General features: G+C 41.0%; 1 long non-coding RNA gene across 1 annotated transcript; it reads right to left on the reverse strand.

Moving 5' to 3' along the window:
• Positions 1-928: 928 nt before the first annotated feature.
• Positions 929-2,808, reverse strand: LOC135304080 (uncharacterized). Its single transcript, XR_010365518.1, has 3 exons — positions 2,771-2,808; positions 1,990-2,044; positions 929-1,129 (listed from the first exon to the last, which is right to left on the reverse strand). It is a non-coding gene; the product is annotated as an uncharacterized LOC135304080 (long non-coding RNA).
• Positions 2,809-5,788: the final 2,980 nt, after the last annotated feature.

Below are 5,788 nucleotides of genomic sequence, written 5' to 3' on the forward strand. Positions count from 1 at the left end.
TAAACAAATGTAAATCAGGCACTAAAATCATATTCATGCAAGAGGAGCGTGCATTGGGTGTTATCTCTCAGGCTGCTGTTGTGGGTACATGTATTATACAGAGAACTTTGACACCAGGCTTTGATCTGCCTTAAGTGGAGCACATACGTGGGATGCTGGATGGCTGCAAGTGCTGCTCTGAGATGTTCCTGTACAAAATATCTCCCGTGTTTGGCTGTAAAACAAAATGTACTGCTTGCTTTCACTCCTGTCTGCTCTTCATCCAGAGAGTCTCGTTTGCCTTCCATGCTCTGTTTTACTCACTGAGAGCAGCAGGGATAGATAAAAGTTATTTAAGAAAAGAAATGTACTTTTCATGTGGTGACTGTCTCTAGGTTGTACCAGTTTAAACTCAGATTTTTGGGAGGATATATGGCCCAGTTTTTGTGTTATGCAGTTTGAAGGACGTGTTCAAGGTCTACAACATCACCCAGACAGAATACACACAGTTACAGGCCAAATTTAGAAATTAATGATCCTAGCTGCTGCATACAGTCTACAGTTACGTTCAGTTTAGCTATTCTGTACTTGTTTGTAGGATTGGCACAATAAAAGGCCCTGCCTCGTGGGGTTCTGTAGTCTAGAGGCTCTTTGTGCTTTTGCTTGATCTGGTGCCCATTCCTGAGGCAAATGAAGCAGAATAAACTTCAGATAAAAGCTGCCTCTCATTCTCATAATGAGATGGCTGAGAGATAAAAATGATGGGAGAGGCTGTGCTGGTTCTGTTCTTACCTGAGGCTGGGAGAGAGAGGAGCATCCTCTCTGTGCTCCTTCAGCCACAGGACTGGAGGGACACTGGCAGAGCTGCTCTCCCATCCCTGCTGCAGGGATTTACCTGTGGGAAGCTGCTCCATCAGTCCTGGGACCAGGAGAAACTGCTGGGCAGGGTCCTGCTGTGTTTGAGGAGAGCAGGGAGAGGCTGTGAGAGTGCTCCTGCTCACAGAGGGCATTTCAGTGTCCCTCAGTGCCTTCATCTCTGTTTGGTAAATGGGCAGATGTGATTGCTCAGTTGTTCTTCCAGAAAAGCTTTCTATGGATTGTCACCTCAAGTCTCAGGGCTTTCTCAGTGCTGGGATTGCAGCCTGTCATGCTGGAGAAAGGAGGATGTCTCTCAGGAAGGCTGCTGATAATCAGCCCCCTCCTCCTCCTCATTCAGAACTGTTACCAAGTGTCAATATTTTTTTCATTTCACTGCATCGCCTTCTGTCTTTGATATCTGCAAATTCTTTAAGTAATTTTAAGTTTTTCCCTCAACTTCGAAAATATTTTTTTCACATAACCAAAGCAGAAGCCCAGCCTTCACTTCAGGAATCTTAATTGCAAAGCAAAGCCCACTTTTTCAATATTTTGCTACAAGAGAGAGACAGCTTTGATAGTTTAATATCACACTGTCTTTCACAGTGTCTTTCCTCACATGAGACTAGAAGACAAAAATTAATCCACTAAAAATAGTAGGCTATTCTGGAATTTAACAAACTCAAAAATCAAGTAGTCAAAAGTTAACAGTATTTCTCATCTGTTGTTTATCTCTTGAAATTAAGGATAGCTGAATTAAGTAGGCTCTAAATACAAGTTATTTAAGCTCAGTAATTCAGTGGACATCCAACTGTCCTAGCAAGGCCACCATCATCCAGGTTTCCAGATAATATTCTATTTCCTCTTATGTTTGTTTATTAAGTGTCAGTAATGACATGTTTGTTTTCAGAACAAGGGAACCTGCCCATATTTTGTGAATGGCATTTACAGGAGCCATGTTCAACACCTGAAAGGGTGGCTGCACTGTCCAAGGAGCTAAACTTATTTCCCTATAAATCTGAGAATACCTGTCTTGCCATCAGCTCCTGATGGGAAAACCTGTTATTGTCAATTGACCAAGGGTGACCCTTGCTGTATAAACACTGACCCTGATGGATTAGGAAATGGATGTGCTGCTCAGATGGGATCTTTTACCTTCCTGTGTCTGATAGAATGCATTCATTAACTCCATTCTTCTGTTCAGCAATTCCTTAAAATATGCAATTTATGCTTTAAGTAAGACTTGTAATTAGTCCCTCTACCTAGTTACTGTCAAAAACAAAGAATGCATCCAGCCCTCCCTCATTGGTATTCACACAAAGTGAATTGTTCCTTTCAGCTCTCATTGGTTATTATTTAACAGTTAATCCCAGAAGTTTATGGGCTGGTGTTACGATGATGATTATTTTTCTGGTTGCTGTCCAAGGGGTCATTTTGAAAGGGACTCATTGCAGGAGGGTTGCAGAGCATGTAGATTTGCAGGGGCATTTAATGTGTTTTGCTTCCAGTCTTTGTGTGGCTGGGCAGGCAGCCAGGCACTGTCTGAGGTTTGCTTTGTAAGTCCTGAATCACTAATGCAAAGGCAGGGGAAGCACAGAGCCATCATCCCCATCTGTCCAATATTACTGCACATGGAACTGGCCCTATTGAACATATTGAATTAATTCCACTGCAGCGTTGCCCATCAAATTACTTGACTCTTTACATCACCCCTTTTTTGCTCCCTAATGCAAAACATCCATTTTATTTGACAAGGCCTTCTTTGGCTTTGGCCTAAACAGAGGATGGGGATGATCTTGGCTCACTTCACTCTAAATAATCGTTCTTTAATTACACTAGAGGTGGTATCATCTGCAGTAATTACTGAAAAGATGTCAGCTCTCAGATAATGGAGTAAAACATTAATGGAACTGAGCTGGCCCAGACCCTGACTCACAAAACCAGCCACTCGTGGTGCTGTGACTTGGCATCACTCTCAGCCTAGCTGAGGATCCAGCTCAGCACCTGACTTAGGACCTTGCTGAAGTACCAAATATCATAATGCTGATGGTTTTTGTTTTGTTTAAACATGAACCCTGCCTTTTCTTCAAAAAAAAAAAAAAAATCGTGGGTTAAGTCAGATTTTTGCAGATACCTGCTTGGGTAATGTCCTTGAAACTTTCTCATCAGCCCCCACATCTTCTAAAGAGGCCCCTGATACCTTGAGATGGACAGGCCTTACTGATACAGAACTTCATTAGGTAGATTAGCAGCAGGAGTAAAATTTTTGGCATAATTTGATCTGAAGAGTTCTCTTTTTGAAGAAACTGCTGGATTGTTCACTTGTAGTTGAAAACTGTTGATTTATCCCAGAATCATTGAGGTTGGAAAAGGCCTCTGAGATCATGGAGTCCAACCTTTGACTGATCACCACCTTGTCAACAATGAGAATAAACTTTTTCTGCACATGTGGGTGAAACAAAGCCAGAAGCTGATATGTAGGAAATGCTCCCAGTTTCTGACACGATGACAAAGGGACACTGACTCGCGGGTCTGGAGGCTGAGACATTCATTAGCAATAAACTTTCAGTCAATTCAGAGCATTCACAAAAAACATCCAAAAGCTTCTGTGCTTGGAGATGTGCAGCTGTGACTTTCTAAATGTGCACCTTTGATTATACATCTCATGGCCTTGATGAAGTCCTCAAGTCTTTTGAATCTAAAGGCCCAGTAAAAATTATATTTATATAAATACACAATAATCCATGACTTCCCTGTGTTTTGTACTGTTTAGTTTTCAGTCTCCTTTTTGTTGCAGTTATTTTAGCAACAACTAAAACTTTCATAGTCAAGAAAATAGAATCCAAATCTATCAATCTGTAGCTGACAGGAGTACCTAGTGAAGCAGCAACTGTCATTTGCTATTAAGTTAAACTGAAAAGCTAATATAATTCCAATTAAAAATAAACCAGATGAGATCTTTAGAAAGGACTTCTTCTGCATCTCCTCACATATGTTACTTTTCAAATGAAAAAAGTAACATATGTGGAGAGCACTTTGATCCATATGGTGTGCTCCCCTTGATATTTTTTCTATTAAAAATCTCTATACTGATAAGTCAGCCTTTTGACTCATATACTTGTTTTTTCCTCACTGTAGAATATTGAAAGCTATTTTTTCTTCCCTTTTCTGCCTCTTCTTTTTCTTCTTCCCTTATTTATCTCTATTTTCAGTGTCTGGAGGAAGTTTCAAGCTGAAGTTTGGGGTAAGGAGCAGATGTGATGGATGCTCTTTGCCCTTTCTTCCCCAGGACTTGCAGTGAGACCCCAGGTAGCAGTGGTCCCAGATGAGGCCTGAAATTCCTTTTCCTCCTTATTGAGCACAGCAAGGTGCTGCAATGCACAGAATTCAGCACAGATTGAAATTGTACACAGGGCATGCAGTGGTTGCCAAGCCTCTTCTTTTCAGATTTCCTTTTCTGTTTGCTCTGGAAATCAGAATTTCTTCTGGAAATCAGCATTTCTGGACCTTACAAAATGCAAAATCACAAAGGATACTTGCTATTCAAAACCTGACTTAATTCCAGTTAAAACTTGGTTTTGCTGTTTTTTGTAGGTTTGGGGTTTTTTTGTGTGTATATTTTTTAAAAGCATTTTATCAACTATAAAGAAATTTTATTTATTGATGGACTGGATTAGCATTTAAGACATACTATAAATTATGGCTGACGGGAGCATTTATTTATTAAACTGTGTTAAAATGAATTATCTGATTTTACAGGAATTACTTAATTACTTATTTTTTCCTATCTGACTCTATAGTGCAACCAAGAGGATCTCACCTGCATTTTTTCAGCAGGGTTTACACTTGAAGTGTTTGTAGCCCCATCTCCTGGGTGTGTTTCTGACTGCCCTCCCTGTCCTTTTTCACCTAAGGCCCAGCACCACCTGAAGCTGTGCAGTTTCTCTGCTGGCTCTGGTGCTTCCCCTGCCCGCCTGTTGTGAGTTTTGGGAGTGGAAAAGGAAAGGAAAGGCACCTTCTGGTGTGGCCCTGAGTTTCCCCAGCCCTTTGGCTGCAGAGCAGCTCATCCATGTGCAGCTTTGTGTGAAATTGATAAGAAATGGAGTTAATCAAAGCACTCAAGAAATCTGTTTGCTGGAGGTATCAGAAATGTGTGAGGAAATGGTTTAAAGAACTTTTCAGTGCCCTTAAATGTGCTGGGGATATTTCCTACTACAGAAGTCTGGATAAGATTGTGCAATGTTTTTAGGAAATGCAGCAGCTTTTCCTGAATTTTTGACAATACTGAACCATACATTTATAAAACAAAGTTCCTCTTTGCTTTCACTGGAGACTCCTGCTTGTAAATCAGTGTCAGAGAGTAGCCTGTGGGTTTTCTAAGGAAAGTTCAGGAGACAACCCCTAGAAAATAAAAAGGCAGACACATTAATGAAAGAACTTAAATAAATGATGCAGCCCTTTTTTCCCCCTCCTCTCTCTCCCTGAAGGTGGCCACTGGCACACCACTTGTAATTATTCATTATTTTTGTTTCTGGTCTGTAGACATTGCACGAGGCTGCTTCTCCTCTTTGGGATGTTCCCACAATGAATGCAGTGATCCTGTTCTAGGGGAATTTGTGGGTATCAGTTTTTGCTGCACCCCAGTGATTAACATCACAGTTCTGTGGGGGGTGCAGCAGCCCAGCTGAGGGTACTGAGCCCTGGGAATGGCACAAGGAGCACTTTAATAAGAATTGTTTCGGCCACTTCACTGTCAAACTCTTTGTTTTAGTGTCAAACATTCTGTGGCTCTGAGAATCCTATTTTCATGTGTTCATTTGGAGTGAGGCAATGATCAACATTTGAGTAGAAACATACTTGAGTGTGGCTGAACTGAAAATTCATATTATCAGAGAAGCATTTAAGTGACTTTCTTTCAATTTATCAGTTTAGGCTACCTTTTATTAAGACAGGC

This window comes from Passer domesticus, chromosome 7, assembly GCF_036417665.1.
Source record: "Passer domesticus isolate bPasDom1 chromosome 7, bPasDom1.hap1, whole genome shotgun sequence".
Classification (NCBI taxonomy): domain Eukaryota; kingdom Metazoa; phylum Chordata; class Aves; order Passeriformes; family Passeridae; genus Passer; species Passer domesticus.